General features: G+C 37.3%; 1 pseudogene; it reads right to left on the bottom strand.

The window, feature by feature from the left end:
• Positions 1 to 6,351: 6,351 nt before the first annotated feature.
• On the bottom strand, positions 6,352 to 16,740 carry LOC111149919 (annotated as a pseudogene).
• Between the last annotated feature and the right edge of the window lie 1,356 nt (positions 16,741 to 18,096).

The following is an 18,096-nucleotide window of genomic DNA, read 5'->3' as shown; positions in this document are numbered from 1 at the left end:
GATTAGATACTGTGCTATAAGCTAAGGGTGCAAAGCTAAACACAACTGTCTTTATCCTCAAGGTCAAGGAGACAAGGATAAATCCTTATTGAGTACAGGCTATATGAAGGTGCCTGCATAGATATCCAGGCACTAAAAACATATAAACCCTCACTATCCAAAACTCACCCCTTGCTATATGAAATAGTGAACTCAAATAGATTCAAACAGTGCTATCCCCTTCATTATCTGAATTCATTCTATAAACTCTTAATAACTGAATTCAGGAAACAAGTAGATTTGTATAGGAAAAGGCACTCAACTGTTATCTTTAAATCCTCAAAGTCACCTTTTGAGGTAGGCATTCTTCCCATTTTTACAGATAAGAAAAATGAGGCTCAGTGAAAGTGATGTTAAAAAAAAATCCCATCACTTTAGAATAGAAAGAGATAGCAAGATCACACAGCCCAGTGTCCTCATTTTATAGCTGGAAAAGCGGAGTTCAGGGAAACAGAGTGATTCTCTTTAATCTTTGATCCAGCTAGGAGCAGGGCCTGCCTCAACATCTCCTGCTTCTATCTTCTGTGCTTCTTTCCCCTTATCTGGGACTAGTCACCTAAGAGAATGGGCCACACATCAGTCCTGAAACTTTTAGGGTCACGCCCTCATGACCACTAAACCATAATACCAAGCAAGATTCCATGCGTTTCCTCCTTTTTTGCCCACCTCATCCCAACTCTCCTTGCCTTTGTCCCCTCCTCTAGTCTCCCTTTCCTCTCCTACCGTTTTTGTCTTCTCCCTGTTCCTTATTTGCTCCTCTCCCTCCATACAAGCATTGCTAGGAGGAAATTATGATCACAGGTATCTAATAACAGGCTTATACTATATCCCCTCTCAACAAGGAGAGCAGAGAGAGGTTACTAGCATCCCTCAAAGTGCTAGATCATACCATCAGCAACCATTCCCTTTCTGCAAGGAAAAAATGCCACACATTTGTCATTTTTCTGTCCTTCCAGTCATTCACAACATGCTTCTTACATGGGGCTGATTTTGCTTCGAGACTTCACACCCCCAGAGACTTTCCCTTAGGAAATTTACAACCTTCTGCTCCTTTCCAAGTCATCAAAATTCTAATGGAGTAGTGCACTATGTAAACCCATGCTAATTTCAGTCATTATGCAGATGTCCAAGTATATTGCAGGTTTCCACCTCAAAGTGTTATTTCCCTCTAGAGTCAAAGGTACTTGGATGAGCTGCTGATCCCTTTGTTAAAATATAATCCACATATCACTAGGTCACCAAATTTATCAAACCTCTGCCAGGAAAACAGGATCCCTCTAGAGAGGCTGGCGAGTTGAGCAGTGTTGAATTGCTGCTTGTATTGAAAATGGAGTGATGGGAAAACACTCTAAAGAAACTTAACTTTCTAATTAATAATAATCTCCCCCCTTTGTGAATTTTAAAAATTCCCATTTTTGTTTTCATTTAGCAAGCTCTGTTCGACTCTGTCTGAGCTGCCAGGAAAACAGTATAAAAATATTTTTCATGAGTCGTCTCATATACTCCTCAGGATAATTTTAAAGGGTCTGCCTGGAATGCATCATTTTTAAACATTTAGAAACTGATGTTTCACTGAGGTGACAAGATATGACCAAGGCTACGCAGCTCATCCTAAGTGTTAACATCCAGACCTGCGACATTTGAGTGGCTCAGTCATTTAAGCTGCTGCCTTTGGCTCAGGTCATGATCGTAGAGTCCTGGGATTGAACCCCACATCGGGATACTTGCTCATTGGGGAGCCTGCTTCTCTCTCTGCCTCTGCCTGCTTGTGCACTCTCTCTCTCTCTGACAAATAAATAAATAAATAAAATCTTAAAAAACAAAACAAAATTAAAAAACCCCGGACCTTACATCAGCCTCCATGTTCTTTTCCATTTACACATATTTACAATTTCAACGTGTTGTCTAACAATTGGTCCAAGCTGGACTTTCCTTGTATAAATATATCTAAATGGCTGAAGCGCTCATGTTCTATACAGAGTAAGATCTTCAAAGAGAGTGATGTTCCATCTAGGAGAAATAAGGGGGTTCTCATTAAGCTTTGTAACCAATTATACCTATGATGTTAATACAATTGGATTAAGGGCTAAGAGTTCGGTTAAGGTACATTCAATGTTAAAGTCAGAATTTCCAAATGGAAGTAGGATGCAAGTTGACATTTCCTCAGAAGCTCTCTATCACTGTGGCCTTTCCAGATCCCTAAATCAAAGAGCCCATGTTTCCTGAGAAAACCAAACTACCTCATCAAAATAAAGAAAGTTGTGGTAGACACTAGACCAAGACAAATACTAAATTCCTTATATGGGTTCCATACATAATAAGAAGGGCAAGGTTTTGATGTCCAACAGTGGGCATGGCTTCAGAATCTTAACATAGAGTTCATAGCATCTACCCCTCACCCCTGCCCACCATCCAGGCTTGATATGAGAATTAAAATATCTGCAATTAGGGGTGCCTGGGTGGCCCAGTCAGTTAGTTGGCTGACCCTTGATTTCGGCTCAGGTTATGATCTCAGGGTACTAAGAATGAGCCCAACACCGGGCTCCACGCTGGGCGGTGGGTGTGGAGTCTGCTTGAGATTCCCTCCCTCTCTCTCCTTTTACCCCTCCCTGTTTGCTTGCTCTCTCTCTCTCTCAAATAAATAAATAAATATTAAAAAATAAAATACAATATCCACATTTAAGACTATAGCATACTGTTCAAATGTGACTCAAATAATGAGAACTCTTACTATCTCTTCATTCAGCACTAGGTCTGTCTGAGGGTTCCATTCTAACAAGGGGCCAAATTTGCTGGCTCCAATCATGCATTTTGCCACATGCTGCTGTTAATTGTGTAGAATATAACACATGAGCAAGAGTTAAGGAGAGTAAGGGTGCAGTGATTACCTCTTGATTCCTGACACTGACACTCCCCAAAAGTTCAAGCCCTGGTGTCAATAAACACTATCATCTCTTGCCCATTGGATCAGCCCCTTTTCAAACCTGACAGTTGCTGTGTATGTACCCATTTACTGCGATTATTTCCAGAAATGTATATTTTCACCATCTGAGTGTGAACCCATAATTTATAATAAAAGCTGAAACAGAAACACTAATGCTAAACACAGAATCTTTGCAAATTATATCCCAACAGATAATAAATTTAATAGAGGATCACGAGACCTAAATTGCTAACCATAAGGAAGAGGGAATGTATCATCTTCTAATACTATTTTACTGAATATAAATGAATAAAGGCTTCTTTTATTGAATTTGGGTCATCAGCATTCCAAATCTCAATGGGGCTTTTGACATAAACATACAATCAAGAGCTGAGTTATTATTTTTATAACAATAATATCATAGCTGGTGCCTTCAATCAGAAGCATGATAAATAATCACAATTCATATAACTTAATAATGTGTTAATACATTTATTTCAAAAAAAGAATGATGCCAGTGTATATCTTTCATTCATTTCCACAGTCTATTTTCTAATAAATTTTGAAACAAAATTCAAGTTTAAACATGATTGTGGTACTCTAGTCAGACGTTCAAGTCCAACCTGCCTAAAAACGCATTCAATAAGATGAGTGGAGCATAGTCTCATCCAACTGTCCCAGCTAAGTTTTCAAGATAAGTTTGACTTTAAGGAAAATCATGGCTATTTTTTTCATCCATTCATTCTCAGGAAGGCAAAATAACATTATAATAACCTGCACTCATTATAAAGTCATATGGCCTTAGGGCAAATCCAGGCTGTCAATCACTGACTTTATTGCCTTCAGATACTTACTCTCTGATTTGTCTCCTTATCTGTAAAAGGGTATAATAGTGGTATTTAACTAAAAGTTTGTTTTAGTATTAAATGAGATAACCTACAGAAAGCAAAAAACACTACTTCTGACATGACAAATGCTAAATTAATGCTAGCTATTATTTTTCAGTTATCCACAACATTTTTGAAATGCCTACCGATATACTCTATTAGGCAACAACCAGATGACATATTTGTCAACTCTGCCCCCACCTTGTCACATACAACCCAACCCCAAATCCCAAATATAAAGAAACTAGAGCATTCTCGCAGAGCAGTAAAGAAAGGAATCCACATTACCATGTCTTGTATTTATTTAAGTTTGTATTTAAATTCCAGTCAGTTAACATACAGTCTAATATTACTTCCAGGTGTACAATGTCGTGATTCAAGACTTCGATACAAGCCCCACTGCTCATCATAACAAGTAGAAGTCCCTAACAAGTCTCATAACAAGTCCTTAAACGTCTTCACCTCTCTCATCCCCCACCCCGCCTCTCTGCTGGTTACCATCAGTTTGTTCTCTACAGTAAAGAGTCTGTTTCTTGGTTTGCCTCTCTCTCTCTCTTTTCTCCCTCTGCTCATTAGTTTTGTTTCTTAAATTCCACATACAAGTGAAATCATATGGTATTTCCCTTTCTCTGACTTATTTCACTTGGCATAATACTCTCTAGCTCCAGCAGCATCCTTGTAAATGGCTGTAAGTCTTTTTTATGGCTGAGTTATTTTCCATTATATATGTATATCTATATCTATATAGATATCGATATAGATATCACCTCTTTATGCAGTTGATGGACACTTGTGCTGTTTCCATAATTTAACTATTACAGATAATGCCGCTATAAGCATCAGGGTGCAGGTATCCCTTTGAATTAGTATTTCTGTGTTCTTTGGGTAAATAGTAGTAGTAGTAGTGCAATTGCTGGATCATAGTGTCATTCTGTTGTTAACTTTAATCTGGCTGAAGGAAGGAATAATGAAGCATCCATATTGGAAGCAAGTCCCCCACAGGCAACATGTAAGTTACACAGTCTCACTGAGCCTCTTAGTCAACCAGTAAACGGAGGCTCACATCCAAACGATTAAATATTTCAGAGTTAAGAGGGGACAATTACGTGGTTCAACCCGTTCAGCGTCTGCCTTCAGTTCAGGTCATGATCCCGGGGTCTGGGATCGATCCCGGGGTCTGGGATCAAGCCCAGCGTGGGGTTCTCTGCTCAGCAGGGAGTCTGCCTCTCCCTCTCCCTCTGCCTGCTGCTCTCCCTGCTCATGCTCTCTCTCTCTCTCAAATGAATAAATAATATCTTAAAAAATACTTCAGAGTTAAGAATAAAGCTAGCAAATTTTTAATAAAGCCATTTCATCATCTTCAAAATGGCCTCGATGGTTATGTTCAAACTTAGAATTCTCAGATGACTTGGCATTTTGTACTGGACTGAGGTGGCATAGGAAGAGGCAGCCTTGGTGCCCGGCCCTCTCCCTGAAGCCCTGAATATATTCCTACACTTGTTAAGTCTAGCTTTATAGGAGGGACTTCACCTGCATGTGTATTGACATTTCAGCCAACATGTCCAAGGTCCAACTACATACCTTATACAAAGTCACCCTTGAGCTTATAGGTGCCCACTGCAGTAACGATATCTGTTCTTAGGAGGGTGCACCGAGGGAAGAGACCCATATAGACATTTAAAAAGAGTTTGAGTAGGAATTCCAGATCTCAACAAACAGTAAGGCCTGATCTAAGAGATGGCTGGGGACTATAAGTGGGACCCTCCCCTTAGCTATATGAAGTCCATGGCTACAAAAAAGGAACTGACTGGAGAAATCCTGTTTAGATTTTTTTTAAAGGGTGGAGCCTAGGGAAGGTAACTTTCTGGCTTGAGTCTAAATGTGGAATCAAGGCTTTGGAGCCAAACCATTGGGGTTCTGACTCTGCTTCTGTTCTTTAGCAATTAAGTAATCTCAGGCAAGTTATTTAGCCTGTATGCCTTGGTTTCTTTGTGAAATAAGAATGATAATCATTTACTTCATAGTATTTGAGAATGAAAGAATGAGTTAATGCACACAAAGCAGTTCAAAAAGTAGCTAGGAGAGAGTATGCATTGCATAAATATTAGCAATTAGCTATTATTATTACTATTATTAGAAGAAAGAGTAATAGTGATATTGTTAGAGTGGTAGTAACAATAAGGTGCAAGTTCTGAAATAATGCAGTAAATCCTAAAAATAAGTTGCAATCAGGAATTTATTTTGTCTTGTTTTGTTTGGAATAAGGATCACTTAGATAACATTTATTTTGCTCGAATAGAAGCCCTTAGTCTGGGTAAGTAATTAAGGTTTGAATTTCTGATTCTGGCCACATCACAGATTGAACTAACCTAGATCCACTTCCCATTACAAAACAGAAATACTGAATATGAATCTAAGAAAGAGAGCAACAACAGGTACACAGCACTGAAGGAAAAATAAGTGGAGGATGGACTGCCAGATGTGAGAAATGAAAAAGAAAATTTAGCTGGTAGTATGAGCTAAACAAGATGATGCATGTCTGAAAAGAGGCAGGTGAAATGCTCTAGCAGCAGAGAGAACCTCTACAAAGCCTGAAGTCACACGACTGTCAGTTATGCCATTTCTAAACCTGAATGCATCCGTAACAGTAACACAGTCCCAAATATGTAAAGACAAAGATGACAGAGCTAAAAAGAGAAAGAGACAATTCCATAATCATAGTGGAAGATTTTAACATACCTCACATAGTCACTTACAGAAAAACGTTAAGATGATTATAAAAATTAAGAAAAATAGAGACAGTAACTATAAAGGAAACAGATTCTCAGCAAAACTGTAACTAGTTCCAATCCTCTTGATGATGTTGTCCGAACAAAACATCAAGTTTAGAAAATATTTGAATCTAATGAATAAACTTAACCAATGGACATTTAGAGAACACTTCACTCAAGTTATTCTTGTGAGAGCACGGGAGATTATACTTGGTATCATGAAATATTTGGAACTGAATGGCAGCGCACATTGGATTCTTTAAGTTCTTATGGCGTGCGATGATAGGACTATCTTTCATAACAATTTAAGCTTTAATCCATGTATTATAAAAGCAGAAATGCAGCATATTAGTGGTCTTTGCTATTTAACTAAAGAAATTAGATTTTTTAAAAGGAGGAAAATGTGAAAACAAATTGGAAAGAAAAGTTTGGAATCAATGCAGAAATTAACTAAAACAGCAACATTGGCAGAGGGATCACAAAAATTTTCAGCAAAAATAAAGCTGATTCCAGAAAAAAAGAAATAACAGGAAGGAAACACTTGAAATAATTGACAGAAACAACATTAAAATCATAGCTGAAAACAGGCTATCATCAGAAATAAAACTGATATTTAAAAATTATAGTAGAGTACTATGGATAATTTTATGACAAAATATTAGAAAACCCTACTAAAAGAAAATTTTAAGAACAATATTAAATACCCAAACTGACTAAAGAATATATAGGAAACTTGAATAAACAAAAGTCCACTAAGTAGCTTGAATTGGTAGTAAGTAACATACTCTTCACCCCCTGACCCCTAGTCACCTTAGGACTTCTGGTAGGGTGCTTTCAATTTGACGTAATAATGGTTCTATCATGTAAAATATATTCAGCAGATCAAGGGTATAAGAGAATTAATGTAGATTCCTGAAACCTCCCCTTTTTTCTCTTGGGGAAAAACTGGTGCTATCTGTAACTTATGCAAAGTAAAGAAGCCACAGGTTTGGAGGAACCCAGATTCCATCTTTTATGTTATGAGAAGAGTAGGAGGCACATCTAGAGAAATAGTGGCTGCCCATAGGTAAGTAATCTCACATTCTATTTCCTATAATGTTATAAAATTTCTGTACCATTTCGTTGCAATGAGTCTTACCAAAGCTTACTATGATTCTTTCAGATAATCTCCACATCCCTGATCATGTTTCCAAATCTGGACAAGGAATTTGAGAAAACTGAAGTAAGCCATTCACAGAAAGACAAAATAGTACATGATCTCACTGGTACGTGGAATCTAAAATAGTCAAACTCCTAGAAACACAGAGTAGAATGGTGGTTTGCAGGGACTAGTGGGACTGGTGGGAAAATGAAAAGATGTTGGTTCAAGGGTGCAAAGTTTCAGTTATGCAAAATAAGTAAGTTGTGGAGAATTAATCTACCACATGATGATATAGTTAACAATTCTGTAGTGTATACTTGAAATTTTCCAAGAGGGTAGATCTAAAGTGTTCATTCTCAAAATTAGAAAACAAAGAAATGAAAAAAGAAAAAAAAAAAGGTAACAGTGAGGTGATGCATATGTTAATTAGTTTGATTGTGATGATCATTTCACAATGTATTTATACATTAAAATGTCAAGTTGTAGATCTTAAAATATATATAATTTTTTTACTTGTCATATATACCTCAGACCAAAAAACAAACAAACAAACAAACAAACAAAAAACCAAAACCCTACAAGATGTGAAGAACTGAAGAGAAAACAGAGAATAAAGAAATAGAAACTCATTTATACCACTGGTGATAGTGTAAATTTTCTCAAACTCTCTACAAAGCAATTTAGCAATATGAAGAAGTTGAAAATGCCTATTTTTCATAGAAGTTCTGGTATTAGATATATAACCTATGGCATCATTTTTAAAAGAGCCGATTATAACCCATTAAAAGATTTCCAGTTCAATTTAGTGGGTCTTTATCCACTTTAGTTTATTAGAACAGAACTCAAAATGCCAGAGTAAATTTTATTCATCATATACATATATCTGTGTGTATGTGCACATGTGTATATGCATGTGAATATAGAAAAGGTAAAGGTAAGTATCTTTCAATACATAGGCTTGTGTGCAGGTCATGAGTCCCAAGATAAAATGTATTTCCTTCTGTGAATTACAGTCTAAAAAGTTTAAACACAATTTTCCTGGAGAAACACCCCCATATAAGCACAGTGAGACATTTACAGGGATGTTCACTGAAACATTTTTCCTATCCATGAGTAATGGTAAATAATTAGAAGTCCTTCAATTAAAAATGGGTAAATAATTCATAGTACTCTTATATAACAAAACACTACAATAGTCAAAATAAATGAACTAGCTCCTCATGTATCACTATGCAAAATTTCACAATATAATATTGGGTACAAAAAGCAAGTTGAAAAAGTACATCTGTAAAATTTATGCAATAGAAGAACAAAATAATATTATATACCTTTATAGCTATATGGAGTGAAGGTATAGAAACATACATGATAAGGATACACACATGCTGCAGGATCCTAATTACCTCTAGCCTGGTTGTCTTTACATGGTTAAGGAGAGCAGATTATGATTGGAATAATGAGGAATCAGCTGTAAGTACAAAATTATATTTTTTTCCAAAAGAGGGATATGAAACAAACCTGATGATATTGCATTGGTATACCTGAGTGTTTGCAATGTCTCAAAAGTGATTTCTTAATCAAATTAGGTGAACTGGCTTAAGGAAGTGTTCTGTGCCAACAGGAGTATTACAAGTAATTATAACCATAGAATCTGTATTTAAATGAACTAATAATGCAAAAGAAAAACTGGTATCTCCCCAAACACATATGTCTCCCCAACATATGCCCACAGTTGTTACTGGTATATCAAGATGGAATAACTTTAAATTGAACAGAAAAAAAAAAAAGATATTGGAAAGAACTTCTCAACTGCGAAGTTCAGACTTTAGAGATTTAGAAACAGATGGTGATCCACTAAATTTCAGACTCGTACACGTGCTCTTAGCTAGAGGTCAGTTAAAATGACCAGCTTTTTCCTGAGGTTCCTCATATATTTGTGTGATGCTCACTGCAGAAATATTTAAGTAGTGATAAAAGTGCTAAGAATGGGAAAACAGCTTCAACTCACATTGTCAGCTGTGGTTTTTGCCAAATACTTAACTTTCCTTAGGCCAAAATGTTTGCCACATGAGTGATTCCAGTTACAACTGCAGACTACTCAAAAAGTGGTTCCAAGTGCCATGAAAATCACACTTTAGCAGAAATTGGCATGTTTCAAACCACCACTGAATGTTAGGGCCAAAGGTTCTTTTTAAATTAACTATTAGTATTTTTACACAAATTCTATACCTACAGGATACAAGGAAAATGAGCAAACTCATAAATTGGTTTTCACATTCTATGACAAGCTCAGTAAGAAAGTGGAAACACATGCCCCCATACCAGCATTTAACCATGGATACTCTATTTAAAAAACATAAAATGTAATTAATTATTTATCAGAAGATCACCCAGACTAATAAGACTAACATTCTGCCAAATAGTTATATAAACTCAAGTGATCAGTTGAGCTCCTTGGCATACCCTGTGGTGGCTAAACTTTGAAGGGGACCCCAGTGAGTCAAATCTTTATATAACACACTCCCCTTGAGTGTGTGGGCAGGATCTGAGGCTTACCTCCAGCCAACAGAAAATGACAAAGGTGGTGGGACAGTCACTCTGGGCTTACATAAGACTGTATCTTAGCAGCTGGTGGCAAGAGCTTCTCCTACTGGCTTAAAGGAATAAGGTTCCACATTGTAAGGTGGTTTAGGGGTGGGGGGGTTATGAGCAGACCTGCAGAAGGACCATTTGGGGAGGAATTGTAGTGTCAAATAGGAGGAGAGGCCCCTCAGGATAGCTATTCACCAATGGGGACCTCCATCCTACAATCATAAGGAATTTGGCCCCAGATCCTAAGAGCTTGGGCAAGGATTCTAAGTTCTAGAAAGGAACACAGCCCTGCCCACATGTTGACTGCAATCTTGTGACACGATGAGTAAAAGAACGGGTTGAGCTCTGCCTAGACTTCTGATTCACCAGACTGCGAGATCTGAAATGTATACTGTGCTAAGCACCTAAATTTGGGTAATCTGTTATGTAGCGACAGACAACTAAAACAATTTGCCAGCTGTGAAAAAGTTGCATTGTCAGAAGTTCCCAATTTTGAATGTGCATCAGACTTACCCAAGACTTTTTTTTTTTCCTTTTTAAACAAATACACAATTCTGTGCTTCAAAGCAATTGCTTGATCAGAATTTTGAGAGATGGGGCTGAGATATACCAATTTTTTAAAGATTTCCAGGTGATCCTGATGACACTGATCTGATCCTTAAGATCCTTTCTAGTTATAAATATGTTTACAAATGGCATTTGGCATCCAAAGGTTGATATGCTTACTTCCTCTCATTTTCTTGTATAGTAAAATCACACGTTTGCTGTAGCTCCAGAGACCAATTTTTAAAACATGGAAACAGCTGTGCTTGATAAATATATCTATCTTTGGCCATCTTCCAAGCCAATATGTCATCAACCAGTGTGTGGACATTTCCTTTCCTTCTTAAAAGAGAGAAAGAGGAACAGAAAGACAGAGAGAGAGAGAGGCATAGATACACACGCACACATTTTAAATGACCTACACACACGAAGTGACTATAAATGAGGCTTGTTTGGGGTGGGGGTGGGAACAGGCACATCTTACTACTTTCTTTCCTCTCATTGTTTCTAAAACCAGAACTTCCCCTTCCATCCCAGCTCCTGCTGGGCAAAAATCTCATATTTCCTACTGCCTATTTTTTGTACCCATACCTAGCAAAGCTCTGTTGCTCGCCATCATCAATCTATAATGAGAGAGGAAAATACAGGTAAGAGAGGAGAAACTAAACCTTGGAGAACTCTCAGCTGTAAATTAAAGTTCGATCTTACTTATATTTTAAAAGTAATGGCCCCATGGAATAAAGACGAGGGAGTTTTTCCTCCCTCTATTCACTTCTAATTTATATTGTCCCAAGTCAAGGTACTGTGAAGGAAAGTTGTAGAAGCTGAGGGGCTAGAGGAATTGATTTTTGGTTTTTGTCTTCAAAAAAGAGGAGTAACAGGAACAGACAGAGTATCGGATAGTAGCTTAGAAGCCCATGTGCCTCAGTTTTGATCCTTGGTTTAACGTGTTAACCTCTATACCTCTGGTTCAAGGCCCTATGGTTGCTGAGTTTCTAAGGGCAACTATAAATCCTGAATAAGTGGTTCATTCTGGGTTGCCCTCTTTTCAAATGGGGTCAAACTACTTTCTTGGCAGATTTCCTTTAAGATGATTTATTATATTGCTGAAAAAAAAAATGAATGAATGAATGAACGAACAGACCCCTTTCTCCTCTTCTTCTAATCATGCCCATGCAGAATTTGTGAAATCCATTAATCTGGTACTGGGTTTGAATGAGTTTTCAGGACTTCAGAAAGCATCCTGCTGAAAGTTTAAGCAGACTTTTCCTTTTATTAATGCAACAATGAACCAACAACGTTGAAAAAGGAGAAGCAAATATTTTACGATCTCATCTTCAAAGTCAAAGAATTCTCAGAGGCTTATTTTTTTCCTGCTTTTAAATTTCAGGTCAGTGGGACTGGGTTTAGGAACCCTTACATAGCACATGTTTCAAACAGTGTCGTGGTACTACAGTCTGTTCCCCTCTCTCTTTCCCGCACTACCCCTACCACCACCCCCAGTTCCATTATGTTCAGTTGAAGCTGCCTTTGGAACAAAGATTGACCTTTAATACACACTTGTGTGCATCCCAATAAATAACATATTTTATTGTGTTTCGATTAGTCTCTTACTCTCAAAAACTCTAACAATAATTTCAGATGTGGCCTCCTCACATTTCAAATTCTGGCGGGGCTGTGCCACTTGGCACTTTGATCACTTATTACTTGTGGTTTTCTTTTCTTTTCTTTTATATTTATGTTTAATCTGAATCTCTGCTGACTAAACTTCTTTTCTAACTATGATACACACTCTAATATCTCTTCCCCAGGATACTGTCTCTTACCATTGAACTAATTATAGGAACAGTGGATATGATCTCTTTTTTTATAATAAACCCAACCAACCGCACCATATTCTTATTGCCACTAGAACATTTAATTCCCTTGATGATAGCTTTAACTGTTGCTAAGAACAGTATTTTTTTCCAGGGCGCTTCACTTTCGTCACCAACAATAAGATGTGTTTATTTCCCTTTTCAAGAGCAACGTCTTCCCCAGGGGGGAGAAAAAAAGTTACTTCGAAACTATATAAAATGTACTGAGCATTCATTCTTAGGAGTGGAGAACAATATGCTAAATTGAGACGTGAAATCTGGAGTATACAACCACCTACACTAGATATGAGTTTTCCCCTCACATTTCATCAGGGTCCCCTCAGCCACACTGAAAATAAGTACTTTCTAAAAAAAAAAAAAGACAACATTTCTCCCCTTTGCAATTGCATGTAACTGATCTAATTGACACATTTTAAATCCCTGAGAGTGCAATGCGGACTTGTCTCCCTTAACATGTGCTCATGCAAATGATGAACACTGGTAGGAGGAATGTTTCTAAAGAAGATCACATTTGCCTCTAACTGATTCAAGCATCATATTTGATGTGGCTACATGGAAGGTATTCTTGCATAAAGTAGGGACTTTTTAGAAACATTGATCATATTTTTTTTGCCCATTTCCTGCAGCATAATATCAATTCTGCTTTTCAGAAACAAAACAAAACAAAATATGTATATGTTTTAAACCCATCAGCATCAAAATCACAAGGATATAGGGAAAGCAGGAAATGTGTCAACATCTCATTGGTCAATTTGGTTGCTTACTTTCATGAACCTCAGTCTACCCATGTACAAATCTGGAAATTGAATTAGACCAGTGATGAGGAACCATTTTTGTTAGCACTGGCTCAGGGCAGAAATGTGCATGGGCTTGTATTTTGAAGAAATTGTGTATATCTATACCTATACCTACACAGACATCTATACCCACCTGTACCGATTTGTACAGCCATCTACATTTATACTGGCATCTTTAGGAAATGTAACATCTATAACTGTGATGGATAGTTATTTTATTATTTCTAAATTCTTGAAGGCTTTTTTAGCAAAGAAAAATTCAGAAAATGTATTAATAGTCTTTGAAATAACATCTAGGAATAATAATAATTAGAGAAGGGTTTAAGGTAGGGGACCTAATTTCATATTAGAGTTTAGCCACACAAATAGGATTTTTAAAATTCTGATGAAGGAATTGGTAAGCAGGTGGAGAAATATTGCTTCTACCATTTCAGCTCCTACTACTCTTGGCCTCATACACTTCATTGCAGCAATATTGGCCCCTGCTCTGTTTTTGTAACATACAAATTAATTTCTGCCTCAGGATCTTTGCATTATCCTCTCTTAGGAACTTTGACCCAACACCGCTGAATAGCTCATTTGTTCATTCTTCTCTTTACTCAGTGTATAATCGCTATCTCTAAGAGAAATCCCTACCTTCTTATATATTCCACCCTTGTTTATAACAGTGCCCTATTTTATTTTCTTATAGTACTCATCACTAACTAAAATAAAGTACATTAATTGTCTGTTTCTGTTCAAGAATGTAAATTTTTTAAGGACAGATATTTTGTCTTATTCACATCTCCAGCACAGAGCAGGTACTCATTAAATTTTGGTTGGATGAAGAAATATGGTTTTTTTTTTTCTTGTCTTTCAGATGATGTCTTAGACCAAGTTGTAAGGCAAGGTAAGTCATTAGTTGCTCATCACTGAATATGTGTTTTTAAAATGATAACTGATAATGTTAATAACAACTAGCACTATACTTAGCATATTTGCTATCACACTGATTTCCCCATTGAAAGTGGTATTATAGCCAACTCTACTTTGAGGATGAGTTCTTGCCAGGTCATTCTGATTTCAGATCAGCTCCAGGATTTTGACGGGAAAGCTATTTTTAACATCCCAGATTGGAAATGCCCACATTGCACGATTTTTCCAGGAATACAGACCACCCTCAATATCGCTTAACAATGGATTTCGAATCTCATTCTTAGGGTTCTTATATTTGTGAAAGGAAGCTAACATCAAATAATGCAAGAAAACATTAAGCCTGCTTTTTGTTAGAGGAATAAATCTCAGAAAAAACATGTTTTCATGAAAAAAATAGCCAGTTTACAGTTGAGTGGCCAGGATTAGTAATACTTAAAACAGTACTCGGAGACTCTGACTTTCTCACCTCACACAGTTTCCTGGCCATTTAGACAATTCACTTCATATCTGAGCTCAGAAATCATATTTATGCCTCAATGGAGGCATAAACAGAAAGCTATTTATGGACCTCTCAGAAAATCAGAGTCAGAACGTTATCAAGCCTATTGTTTGAAAAAACTATTAAAGAATAATGGATATACAATATTGTATTAATTTCAGGTGTAAGCTATGGTGAATTGATATTCATATACATTACAAAATGGTCACCACAGTAAGTCTAGCTGCCCCTGTCACCACAAAAGTCGTTACAATATTAGTAACTGCATTCTCTCAGCTGTACATTACATCATGATGTATTTACACCATGTATGTATTTACATCATGTACACCATGATGTATTTAATACTTAGTTATTTTTTTTGCTTTGTTATAGTATGTACATCTAAAACATGACATTAAAATGTTACTCCGTGTTACAGAAAAGATATTAAGATTTTCTATTATTTACATTAAACAAGCAAGCACCTTTAAAAAAACAAACCAAAATAAGATAAATAATATAAAATTATTTATAAATATATATATTATATAATATTTATATTTTATATTTCATGAAAATGTATTTTTATACTTTATAAAAAACAAATAAATAAATAAAACCCAAAATAACATAAAACAAACCAAATTATTCCTTTTTGACATTCCCCTAGCCAGAGGGGACACTGTGTCCTCTTCCAAATGACCAAGACCCCTTTCAGGGGTTACACTCTGTGAAGACATCCTCTGATTAGAAATACCAGCTCTGGCTGGAATCACAGGGGCAATGGAGAAGGGACAGCAGAGGAGGGGGTCCAGACTTGGGCAGGGGATTCATGCAGCTTCTGGCCAGCTGCCCTCAGACTCTTGCTGCCTTTTGCCATCCTTGGGTGGACAGGCTTGGTTGGAGGTGCTGCTGGAGCTGTCCACCCACCCAGGACTTTAGGGTGGGTTCAGAGGGCTATGGCAGGCCAATACTCCAGGAACACCTTTTTTTTTTTTTTTTTGCAACTTCAAAGATTTTATTAACATGAGGGTTTTTTGTTTTGTTTTGTTTTTTGTTTTTTAAGATTTTATTTATTTATTTGACAGACAGAGATCATAAGTAGGCAGAGAGGCAGGCAGAGAGAGAGGAGGAAGCAGGCTCTCCTCAGAGCAGAAAGCCTGATGCGGGGCTCGATCCCAGGACACTGGGATCATGACCTGAGCAGAAGGCAGAGGCTTTAATACACTGAGCCACCCAGGTGCCCCTAACATGAGTTTTTAAAAACAAGCATCCTGGAGCACCTGGGTGGCTCAATGAGTTAAGCATCTGCCTTAGGCTCAGGTCGTGATCCTGGGGTCCTGGAATTGAGCCCCACATCAGGCTCCTGGCTCAAAGGGAGTCTGCTTCTCCCTCTCCTCCCCACCTCTGCTCTCTCTCTCTCTCTCAAATAAATAAAATCTTTAAAACAAATAAATAAAAACAGGCACCCATACCAGTGTGGGGGTGAGGATAGGAGAAGAGGGGAGGAGAAGGGAGGCGAGAGGAGGGTGGGGCAGGGTAAGGAATTCTGCTCTGTTGGTAAAAAAGCTCTGGGTTCAGCCCATCATGGATTTCACAGTCTGCCAGAGAAACATGGGCCTTAAAAATCTTGTCCTACTTCTTCAGGATGATCTTGTTTTAATGGGTACCAGTTGGTTGTGACCAACTTCTTAAGGTCCCCGATGGTGCCATCAGTGTTGCATTTAATATGGACCTTCTTACCTAGATAGTTGTTGCAAACAACCTCCATCATCCTGTCTGGAGCTCAAAACACCTGGAACCTGTGGCTGCCACAAGCTCCTCCTTCAAGGGCCAAGCCCAGGTCAGAGTGGACTCCAAGGGCTAGAAGCAGACCTTTAATCCAATTCACCTACTTTATCCACCCCATATTCCCAACTGACAACCATCAGTTTGTGCTTTGTAAATATAAGTCTGTTTTATTTTGTGTTTGCTTTGTTTTTAAATATCATATATACATGAACTTCTACAATATTTGTCTTTCTTTGACTTATTTCACTCAGCATGATAGATTCCAGGCCTAACAAAGTTGTCACACATGGCAAGGTTTCATTCTTTTTTTGATGACGATTCTTCCATTATACCACATCTTCTTTATCAATTCAACTATCCGTGAACACTGAGACGGCTTCCATTTCTTGGCTCTTGTAAATAACACTATAATGAACATAGAAGTACTTTTATCTTTTCAAATTTGTGTTTTTATTTTCCTTGGATACTTAGTGGAATTGCTGCATCAAATTGGCCATTCTATTTTTTTTAATATTTATTTATTTATTTGAGACAGAGAAAGAGTGCAAGTGAATGAGGAAGGGCAGAAGTAGGGGGAAGAGAGAGAATCCTCAAGCAGGCTCCTCCCTCAGTGTGGAGCATGACACTGGGCTTAATCCCAGGACCCAGAGATCATCACCTGAGCTGAAACCAAGATTTGACCACTTAACCAAATGAGCCACCCAGGCACCCCTGGTAGTTCTATTTTTAATTTTTTTAAGAAACTTCCATAGTGTTTTCCATAATGGCTGCACCAATTTACATTCCCTCCAACAGTGCACCAGGGTTTCCTTTCTTCCACATCCTGGCCAATACTTGTCATTTCTTGTCTTTTTCATACATTACTAGCCATTCTAACAGATGTAAAGTGATACATCATTGTGGTTTTGATTTAAATGTCCCGGATAATTAGGGAAATGCATGTAGCTATTTTCATGTAGCTGTTGGCCCTCTGTACATCTTTCTTTGGAAAATGTTCAGATCCTTTGCCCATTTTTTTTAACCAAATTGTTTCTTTTTTTGATATTCAGTTGTATTCAAGCATACTCCTAAAAGACAAAAAAAAATAATAATAATAACACCAGTAGCAAAAACAAAGACCCTGATTATATATATTATTTAGTGGAGTTGTGCATGATTTGTTGTCTTGCTAAAGGCCTATTTTGTAGTCAAGTCATCCAAGTGAATTATAGTGGTAGGAACTATACCCTTTCGACATAATCAATTTAACTTCAGGCAAAATGTTGGGATCAAATTCAAAATATATGGGCGTGGGTAACAATTCTCATGACTAATCACCTAATTAATGCATTTTGCCTTT

This window comes from Enhydra lutris, unplaced genomic scaffold (genome assembly GCF_002288905.1).
Source record: "Enhydra lutris kenyoni isolate GAN:26980312 unplaced genomic scaffold, ASM228890v2 scaffoldscaffold22, whole genome shotgun sequence".
In the NCBI taxonomy this organism is placed as follows: domain Eukaryota; kingdom Metazoa; phylum Chordata; class Mammalia; order Carnivora; family Mustelidae; genus Enhydra; species Enhydra lutris.
The sequence above is the reverse complement of the archived record's forward strand: the minus strand, read 5'-3'. Positions and strand labels throughout refer to the sequence as shown.